At 31.5% G+C, this 10,681-nt stretch overlaps 2 long non-coding RNA genes across 30 annotated transcripts; both read left to right on the top strand.

The window, feature by feature from the left end:
- The first annotated feature begins 2,643 nt into the window (after positions 1 to 2,643).
- Positions 2,644 to 3,905, top strand: LOC110879700. The gene is made up of 5 exons (XR_002558914.2): positions 2,644 to 2,784; positions 3,038 to 3,115; positions 3,197 to 3,266; positions 3,559 to 3,619; positions 3,717 to 3,905. It is a non-coding gene; the product is annotated as an uncharacterized LOC110879700 (long non-coding RNA).
- Positions 3,906 to 4,077: 172 nt separating this feature from the next.
- Positions 4,078 to 10,525, top strand: LOC110879699. Of its 29 annotated transcripts, none has more exons than XR_002558893.2 (17): positions 4,078 to 4,162; positions 4,276 to 4,383; positions 4,499 to 4,580; positions 4,816 to 5,008; positions 5,101 to 5,107; positions 5,194 to 5,272; positions 5,382 to 5,482; positions 5,577 to 5,704; positions 6,495 to 7,199; positions 7,283 to 7,571; positions 7,698 to 7,829; positions 8,174 to 8,310; positions 8,844 to 9,183; positions 9,344 to 9,413; positions 9,512 to 9,604; positions 9,886 to 10,029; positions 10,199 to 10,525. It is a non-coding gene; the product is annotated as an uncharacterized LOC110879699 (long non-coding RNA). The 29 variants fall into 29 exon arrangements; XR_004867957.1 differs by having other exon boundaries at positions 6,303 to 7,199; positions 8,174 to 8,281; XR_004867943.1 differs by having other exon boundaries at positions 6,303 to 7,199.
- Positions 10,526 to 10,681: the final 156 nt, after the last annotated feature.

Below are 10,681 nucleotides of genomic sequence, written 5' to 3'. Positions count from 1 at the left end.
TGTGTTTTATTGCAGGATGATGGTGATAAAAGTGTTGAAATTATTTCTTATGGTGCAATGTTTAGTCCATACAAGTGTAATCTTCAACGTGAATTTAGTGAAGAGGTAATTTTAAGGTTTATTTAATCTTTTTTTAACTTTTGTATTCTATTTTTGTCCTTTTTAAGGATCGCAAGTTTGAGACTCAAAGGAAGAGATCCAAAAGACTCTCTGAATGGAAATGGAGTGAGATTATTAATTTAGACGATTCTGAGGACAATGACAAAGAAGAGGAATTGGAAGATACTGTCGATTCAAGCACAAACCAGAAAACCCGATTAAAAATAACTCGAGTGTTAATTTAGAAGCGGAACAGATTTCATGCAATCTAATATGAAATCTATCAAGTGTGTTTATGATTTTTTTTTCATTTTTAGTTGTTATGTTTGATCTAGACGTATGAATAAAGTTTATTTTATATTTGAATTTTAATTTTGGTGTTAATATAATGTAGTTATTGACCATATTAATAAAGCTCAAAATAAAGTTAGTATCCTAAATTTACAAGTCAACTGAACTTATGTAAGTTAATATCCTAAAGTTGCAATAAATAGATATTGCAGTTAGATATAGTCAAGCTGAAATTATAAAATATTGCAGTTATTCTTGAATATTAATCTAATAATTAGTATTTCTTAATTAAAAAATAATAAAGTAATAAACTTTAAAGTTAAACTAATAACTAAACTTAATATGATATAAAGTTAATAAAGATATAAACTCTTAACATTCTATTTTTTATAAAAACTGTTTTTAAAATTTTATAAAAATATAAATTTATATAGGGTGAGAGTTGGCTACAAAGTACATTTTTCCTACAAAGTGTAGGAAGTGTTCTAAGGGTGACATGTGGCGTTTAGAGATTTTATATTAAAGGGCATAAAGGTAATTGAATAATTAACTTATTTATGGAAGATTTATTTCTTAAACAAAATAAGGAGATTTTTAAGGAAACAATATATCTTTTAAGAATTCAAAATTGTCAGTTACTTATAATACAAAGAATGTATACTGAACAAATTAACATGACATGCGATCACTCATGAACAAATTTCTTGACGTTGTGTTTTAGCAGTTATTAATTTATTCACATCGTGTTTTATCAGTTACAAGTGTAAACAACTTACATTTTCGTATAACACACCGATATAAATAGTTTAGATTTTGTATAATGCACCAATATAAATAACTTACATTCCGTATAACACATCAGTATAAACAACTTACATTCCATATAACACACCACTATAAACAGCTTAGATTCCGTATAACACACCAATATAAACAGCTTCGATCACCAGTATCACACACTAGTATAAACAACTTAGATTCCGTATAACACACCAGTATAAACAACTTTGATCGCCAGTATAACACACTAGTATAAACAACCTAGATTCCATATAACACACTAGTATAAACAGCTTCGATCTCCAGTATAACACACCAATATAAATAACTTAGATTATGTATAACACACCATTATAAAAGCTATTCCGTATAACACACTAGTATAAACATATTAGATTAGAAAAAAAACAAAAAAAAAATGTATGAACATTTTTTGGAATAGATTATAGTGTTATTCTTCTCAATTGTTTGAATGTTCTTGAATCATGTTGGAATAAATCTTCTTTATTTTGGATGTCTAGATCCACGATTTTAGAGATTGGTGGTTAATTAATGAAAAATGGCTAGAATAAAGGAACTGATGGTAGTTTCTTTATTTAAAACATGATTAATGACTACAATGCCCCTCACCCATTAAATGAATCAATAATTAAAACACAAATATTACAAAAATGCCACCCAACTAATCTTAACCATTGATCAAACACATCTAATGGCACAAAATACTTCCTACACTTTGTAGAAAAAACACACTTTGTAGAGGAACCTCACCCAATTTATATATATATATATATATATATAAACGAAATTTAACAATTAAAGTTAAAGGTGTAAAACGTAATTACGAGTCAACTACAATTTTTTATTTTTATAAAAACAAAAATTTTAAACTTAAAATTTATTGGATGAGTATCATGTGGATATTTAAAAAAAGTTATGAACTTTAAAGAGTAAATTATAAACATTATCATTTAACCAACAAAATAAGCTTACTTTACAACTATAACAACTTATCTTTAATATTTTGTCATTTGATTATTATTTTTTATTAAAAACGAAACTTTACATGTGTAAACCAATTTTTTTTTACTTTATTTAGAAACAAAACATTTTGTTTTTATAAAAAAAATAATTCTTTTATAAACATTTTTTATAACAAGAAATATATATAAAATACTCCAGAAATTTACAATCTTTACTAGATAAATACTAAAATGTGTTGCAAATTTTTAGAAATTATAAGTTCAAGTATCTATATATATTAATAAATGAGATGATTTGGGCCATTTGTCTTTGAATGGTGGAGCCATTTTGCTTATGTGGCACCCATTGATTTAGTGGAGGTTGATTTTGGGAGGGAATTGGTCTAATTATGTGTACACAAACCAAATTCCTGAATACACAAACCAAAACTCAAGTACTGAACGCGGGATCCGGCATTAGTTGGGTCGGATATATGGGTTTCGAAATAACCCAATAACAATATGGATCCTATAAACACACTTTTTGACAAACCCTAGATTGGTGTGTAATGTCTTCTTCAATACGCTGGTTCTTCTCCTTCTTCGCCGCCGATTCATCATCCAAAATTGATCCATCATCCAAAACCGATTGGTAAGTTATCACTCGATACACTTCTTCCTTCTTTGGGATTAGGGTTTAATTGTTGGTCGGTATTCGAACTTGGAGAACATTCAAAACATGTCTGGTGTTCATCAAAATATTATAGGGAATACAATAGGTCCTGGTTATTTTGTAAATCAAAGGCAACAGATATAAGGAAGACAACAACTTATTTTAAATAGATGATACTTCGAATAGATATGGTGTGGCGTTATTTTATGCCTTACTTTGATGCTATTTTCAGGGAATCAAGAGTAGAAGATGGAGTTTCGGGATCCTTAAGATCAATCGCCACTACCATTCACTTAAAACACCAATTAAGGTCAGTCTATATTTGTTATTCTCTCTTTATTTTTAATTCTTTTTTTTCTACTATTCAATGTCGGATAGGTGAATTGATCAGGTGCGGGGCGCGTGGTCAACTATATATGGGAATGAATCTTGATTCTTGAGAGCTTTGTACTGTTAGACAGGTTAGATGTTGATCAAGTTTATTCGTTTTTTGATGTATAAGATATACTAACACATATTTATATTATAACACATAAATCCTGGTTAATTCTGTTTGTTATTTTGGGTGAGCTTTCAATCAGATTCTCTTAAGTAGATCAGTATATGTAATATAAAACAGATATATCATGAAGCATATAGATATTTTATTACTTAAATAGTTGAATTTCTATACGAAACAACTATACGTGCCGGTCATGGACTTTCTATACGAAACAACTAAACTCATATTAATTTATCATATTTTGTTTTTAGACTGTTGGGCAAAACCAGAGCAACAGCTGAACTGTGAAGAAATCCTGTCCTGTTTAACGAGGTATGTTAATTAAACAAAGAGTTCAGTTGTGTTCAGTTTTGTCTGTTTATTTATTTTTTATTCGGTTAATTGGTTTTCTACTCACCCCTACTTTTAGGAAGGTTGTTGGTGTAAGGATCAAAGACGAGACTGAAGTGATCGAATGGGAAGTTGTGAAAATCTAGATTGACCATCTGGCAGTGAGTGGATCAACGTCTAAAACTTGGAAATTGGCTTTGAAGACGACTAGAAGAGGAAAGAGGTGGTCCATTACGTTACACTTCATGAAATTGGTGTTACTAATACCAGGCATGTGTTCTGCACTCTGTTGGTTGTTTATTTTAACTACAACTTGCTTACATTACATTGCAAAGTAGCATAGTTTTTTTAATAAGAAAGTTAAATGTGTTTGCATTGAGCCAAAATGTGATTTTTGGTTGCTGGTTATACCAATTGAAATGTATTGTTCATTTTTGTTTAGGAGTGAACCAGCTTAGTTTACGGTTCGAAAAACTGGTTTTCACGATTCGGTTTGCGGTTTGGAACCGGCCCCCAAAATTTGATGTATGACCTTCCACCGCTACCATTGGCTGGTGTTTTTTTAAGATGATTATATATGGATATAATAATTATTCATGAAATTGTTGTATTCTCAGTTCACTTTCATGTCATTATAGGTTGAAGTTTAGTTGTTTAGTCGAGAGGGAGGGAGAGTTAATACAAGAAAAGGCTTCCGCTTAAAAAACTTTGCAACTTTATTTTCTGCAGCAGGTTTGTGGAGTTGGGTAAGTGTGACCTCTGATTCTATTTTTTTTCAGTTAGCGTATCAAATTTTTGGCAAATTTTTTTCTTTTTTTCATATGATTCTAATCATATTAATCGTCTTTTTTTCCTTCTCAGATCCAATAATCACATTCTACAGCAAACAAGAAAGAGATAGATCGTATTCAGTTGCAAATCCGTCTTCGATGATGGCGCTGATGTATGTTTTATCCCTAATTTCTGTTACATTTTGTTATTAATTTGTGTGAGTTTATTGTTGATAGTTGCAATTTACCTATTTGCCATTCAATATTTCACACAAATTGGGGGGAAGGTGTCGGGGAAGTTAATCAAGCGTGAAAAAAAAACGAGAATTGTGATTTTTGTCAAGTAGCGATTTTTACTTTAATATGAAATTTCATAGTTCCAATTATACTGTGAGTATCTTTTCATAGGAATACAATGCAAAAGCCTGAATGGACGCACATCTTGCTTATCTTGGCTGCACGCTTAAGTAGAGGATATTATGCAGTGGTGGGTTAGGGTTAACATGGTAATGTGAGTAATTTCTTCTGTTGGCAAGAAGGTGAATTGGATTATACATCTAGATGATTTTGAAGCTAATGTTTTATTTGATCTGAAAGATGTGTAAGAACATTTTGTTGTATATTTTTTTCATAAAAAATGGGATATGAGCCTATGAGGAATCTGATTTAGTTTGTGTATTTTTTTTGGTGCAGTCCAGTGGTTAGTTTGGCTCATTCTTTGTATGCTCACAAAAGATTACTTTCTATCGCACTACATATTTCATAAAAATGCACCACTTGGTACAGGTCTACGGTTCAAAATGGTTTTGAGTTTACCCCAATTAAATTAATTGTAAACAAAACCATTACTCTGGTGCAAGAATAGGTTGGTTTAGTAATCTATACTTATAATTTTGCTTTTTCTTACAAAAGTTCTTTTCACATATTCCTTTTCCTATGTTTTACACTAACATTGTTTTTTATATGCATTTTAGATGTGATTAGATACGTTGTGCATTGTTTCAACATTGAGATGACCAGTCATGAGATTTGGGAAAGAAAGCCCAAAGATGAACCTAAAACTAAAAGATATTGAGTGGGTTCTTTTTATTTATAATACTTATATACCTATTTACTTATCATTATTTTAATTTTCTCAAGATATTTAACCAACTTTCTATGTTTTTCAGTGATGTGGAGGTCGCTGTGACGTTGTGGAATCAATATGCTAAAGCGATTGATGCATACTATAAAGCTAATATAGGGGGAGTTCATGTGGTGTTACATATTCAGTTTGGCACGTTCAAGATCTACAAAGGTCATTCATCTAATTTACTTTTATATATCATTGGTTCATGATCATATCCTTAGTTTGTTTTTTGCATTTACTTTTTGTCTTTTTATTTTTTCTAAGGGAAACATAATGTTTCTAACTAATATGATTGTACTAAGTTGTTCAACAATTTACTTTTATATATCATTGGTTCATGATCATATCCAATGTCGGTATCAATTTAAGCAACTTCTAGACAAAAACAAAGATTATGTTGTTCTGGACATCAAGATATGTTCACCTTATTCCCGGTGTTCTTTTTTTTTTTTTTTTTTTTTGTATCTGGTCCCTTCCCTCCATTTCCTTGACGAGGCAACAAAAACTTTAAAAAAATCTTTTAAATTTACATCAATTGGATTTGGATCTCTCTTTTTGGTATGATTTATTTACTGATGTTTTTTTTATTATATCGATGTTTGAAGACAATTCTAGGTGATGTAAAATTATATGCTTCTTTAATTTTAAGGTTAGGTTTAAAGATAGAGAGACTCAGAGACCTGCAAAGGTCACAATGCCATGTGTCATTTCATCTGTTCAATTCAAATAAACAAACAATTGATCATTTTTATGCTTTCTTTTTTAGGGAAGACTATGTCCACATTACATGAATAGTTGACTTTTTGGGTATGATCATTAACTATTAAGGTCTATGAACATGTAAACTTTCTTTAATATGTGATTTCAAGTTCTTTATTTGGTTTATTATTGATTAAGGTTCTTTATTTGATTGATTGATAAACATGAATTTAACCATCAGTGACGATATATCATGCAGTTTTCCCTCAAGTACTTGAAGACATACAATTCTTAGCTAAACCATGAAATGCAGTCTGAAACAAAACACATCCCAATATTGTCCCAAGTCAAACCCATTCATAAGTTAAGAACTGAAATCGCTGCCAAAGGTAGCATTTGAGGAGTTCCAACTGAAATCCCAATATGCTTTCCTTACAGCTGCTATTCTACTAATTATCCAAAGGCCACATTAGCTTCTTCTTATACTATTGCTTTTGTCTAATGTTAAAGCCATGGAGGTCAATTCAAAATATTTCTTATTCCCTATGTTGGTAACAAGTTTGATTTGAATAGTTTCATATCGTGGTATAGATACATTATTTAGATTCATGCATGCTTATTTTTTCAGTTTTAACCAAGTTACTAATAAAAGGATCAACGTGTTGTGTTTAATGTATAACGGGTCAAATGGTTAAAGAAATTTAGAAGAAAACTGGTCGGGTGAGTGGAGCGGGGTCAAATGGATTGGAAGTTGTCTAAAGTGTAAAAATGTACAAAATCAAGTTTAAATGGATTTGATGCAATAGGGTTTTGTAAGTTTTTGTGGCATTGAATAAAATGGTTCCGTCTGGTTCAAAAAAAAAAAAAAAAAGAGAAAACAGCTTATGAAAGGTTGGGCTTTGAACTGGTGGGACCATGTATCAAACCCTTGATGATATATATCTATGGTTACTATGGATCCAAGGTAAAATAGCCATTGTTCTTAAATTTAGTATTAGATGCTTCAGGGGTATTTTCGGTATGTAATTGTTCGTGCAAAAAATGCAGGTTCCAAATCAGGTCGACACGGGTCAGAAGTTCAAGTGGAACGACTGGGCGCCAATCAAGGTGACTTTTTTTTTTGGTTCGGAGAGCATCTAGGGACCGGTTAACCACGAAGGCTGCTTTGGACAAAAGGGGCATCAGCATTGGGTCGTGAAACTGCAGTTTTTTTTTTTTGCGGAGAATTTGAGGAGGCAACATACCATATATTTGTGTCGTGTGGTTTTGCTCAGGCAATTTGGGATGCGGTGGCTCAATGGTGTGAATAGTTTGATTTAGAGTGTAGAGTGACAGGGTGAGGTTTTGTCTATACGTATATACAAATTTAAAGATGAGATTATTATAACTTCGTTGTATATAATAATAATTTATGGCGTAAATTTAAATAAATTTTTTAAAGGCATCATTTATTTATTTTTAGGGCACTGGTCTCACCATTTCTAATACCATGCTTGATATTCTCTCAAGTCTCAACTTGGACAAGCTCTTAGTTGCTGAGATTTGATGAACTCTTTTGATATATATGCATCCACCTATAATCAAGCAACACAAGGTAAGCTTCATTGATTTTTAAACACATTCTTATGTTTTTGGTCAAGTGTACTCGATAAATTTCATTTAATTTATATGGGTTTGTTCTTAATGGGACGATACCTGATTGGTTGGGGGCAGAATGTTAGTGCACTCCGGGTGCTCGACCTAAGGTCAAGCTCAGTTTTTGGTCCAATTCTATAATCAATTGGGTCTTTGAACCAGCTTAATGTGTTCTGTTACATTGTGTTTAGTTAATGGATTAATAAGTTTAATTTGATGTGCAAAAGGAGTTTTCAATGAATTAGTTACTTTTATAGTTTTTTGAACCCGCTTTTAATTGCTACTATGCTTATGTGATTTCAGAGTAAAAAAAATTGTAGGATCATAAATTGATGCTTCGTGGGCAACATCGACTCAGATGAAATCAATCGGGTTCCGTTGGATGTGCATCGTCCTGAATCGTCAAGACATGTGAGAGCTCTAAATAAACAATTTGCAAGGTTTGTGGTCATTAAGCTGCTATGTTTTTTGTACAAATTGATGTTCTTTGATAATCTGATTGGTTATATAATGTTTATCATAGTGTAGGATAAGTTTATCAATAAAGAATTTGATCTGTTGTACAAAATTCACATAATTTTGACCACAGTAAATTACTTTTTTAATCCTTTTGTTTTAGTGGTTTTAACCACTTGAGTCCAAATCAAAACGTTTAACGCCTTGAGTATCTAACCGTTCATTTTATAACATTTTGAGTCCGGGTGTTTAAATGGTTTTAACCACTTGAGTTCAAAGTCAAAAGTACAAGTGTCAAAAAATGAACTCAAAATGTTATAAAATGAGTGGTTAGGGACTCAGGGCGTTAAATTTCTTGATTTAGGACTCAAATAGTTAAAACCACTACAACATAGAGACTCAAAAAGTAATTTACTCTTTTGACTATGTATCTCATAAGTGATTAAGAATTAACTAAACTCGCATTAAAACAATTTACTCTCTTTCAGAAATTATAATTTTGTTTGGTTTATTGCAGGCATGAAACTTTGATATTGATTTTCATGGCATAACTTGAGTAAGCTTTTGTTTACAAGAATCTATATATATAATATATGAACAAAGTGTGGGACACGTGTCCTTTGATTGTGCAACCAAATTGGATTTTTGGCGGGAAAATGTGGGAATCCTTATATTTTTACACGGGATCCGAATGGCAACAACCATACCCGCATAGTTTGACCCGGGTATAAAAACTATCTAATTAGCAAACGCATCATTCTTCTCATTCACGCTTTCATTCAAGCTTACAAAACCCTAATTTGTTCATCGCCGACAAGCAAATCTACCACCATCTCTTTCGATTTCAATAGCATCTGGTAAGCCAACGAATCTATTCTTATTTTCCTATGATTTCTTATATCTTTCATTCGATGATTTCGTTCAATTTCTTATGATTCTTCTATCATTCATCCATGATTCGTTCGGTTACATCTAATCTGAGTGTTCATCGCGTTTTTTTTTTTTGTGTGCTTGAAGCATTGTTTTGGGTTTATCTCATCTTTTGTGACAAACAATCTAAATCGATGGCTCGGTTTTGTTTGATTAGGTCTGATTCGGTTTCATCTTTGTCACACTACGATTCAGCATTTTTTTTAAACAAAGACGGGTTTTTATTGTTGGTGTTGTTTGTTGATTTTAACGCAGAAGAAGAATCATCGTGTGCTTGGGTGATGGCTGGATCTGGATGTTGTTTAGGGTTTCGCTTGAATTTGCGGAAGAAGAAAGGTGAATTTTGAGGTAGTTTTACACTTTTAGTTTTGTATCGTATTGATTGCACTTCTGTTGGATTGTATCATAACTTGTGTAAGTGATCATGTATTAGTTCTGGAGATGGTTGTTTTTTATTTGTAAAGTAACTTTTATTTGTAAAGTAACTGAAAAGTTATCTGGTTGTAAGTTCCTTCATAAGATGTTTATATCTCTGATTATACTACGTATGCCTATGAGGATCTTCAAAAAAGTGGATTGCTATTATTGAACCTAACTGGGTATTGTTCTCTTCTTAAACTTTTTTGTAGATCAAGCACCAAAGCATATGAATATCGGTCAGTATATTTGTCAAACGTTCCAAGCCTAAAATATTTCCATGAGCAGACATCAAATCTACAAAACTGAACACATACTTTGAAAGCTCTCTCTTCAGCAATGTTATTATTACACAGGTATAATACACTAAATAAGTATTGTTGTGGTTCATGAGATAGGATATCAAATACACACTCATTCACCAGTTATTTTCAATTTCTTTAATTTTTTTTTTGTATTTTTATCTGTGGATTTTAATGCCTTGTCACTGCAACAATTGATGACACCTGACGAATAATTTTCCAGATATGAATTCAAAACCAATCATGAAGAATGGATTATACAGTCAAGCCTAAGCTAGGATCTGATGTGTCTGATTATATTCATGCTGTATTAAAGCTAATCATGAAAATATTAAAGCTTACGACAAAGTCAGGACTGAACTGCGAGCAGCTCTATGAAATCTTCTAAAGATACTTTACATGGTTATTGATTAGTTAGGTGATATTTATTACATTAAATTCAGTGAAAAATAGTCTAATTTTAGCTTTAATGCTGTGAAAGTGTGCGTCGGTAGATTTATCTCAATGTTAGGTTACTTTCATTAGTCAAGAAAGGGTCTGTCTTAATGCTTCTGATGACAGTATCGGGTGTTATCTTTTTGCAAAGTGTTTGTATTCTCTCATTACTAGAACTAAAAGGGGTATCGGGGTTGTATATTACTGTAACAAGTTAAACACGCAAAATAGAAAAATAAATAGTGATAAAGGAGTTGGGTCAGATCGGTCG

This window comes from Helianthus annuus, chromosome 9 (assembly GCF_002127325.2).
Source record: "Helianthus annuus cultivar XRQ/B chromosome 9, HanXRQr2.0-SUNRISE, whole genome shotgun sequence".
In the NCBI taxonomy this organism is placed as follows: Eukaryota; Viridiplantae; Streptophyta; class Magnoliopsida; order Asterales; family Asteraceae; genus Helianthus; species Helianthus annuus.
This window is presented reverse-complemented; position numbering and strand designations above follow the sequence as displayed.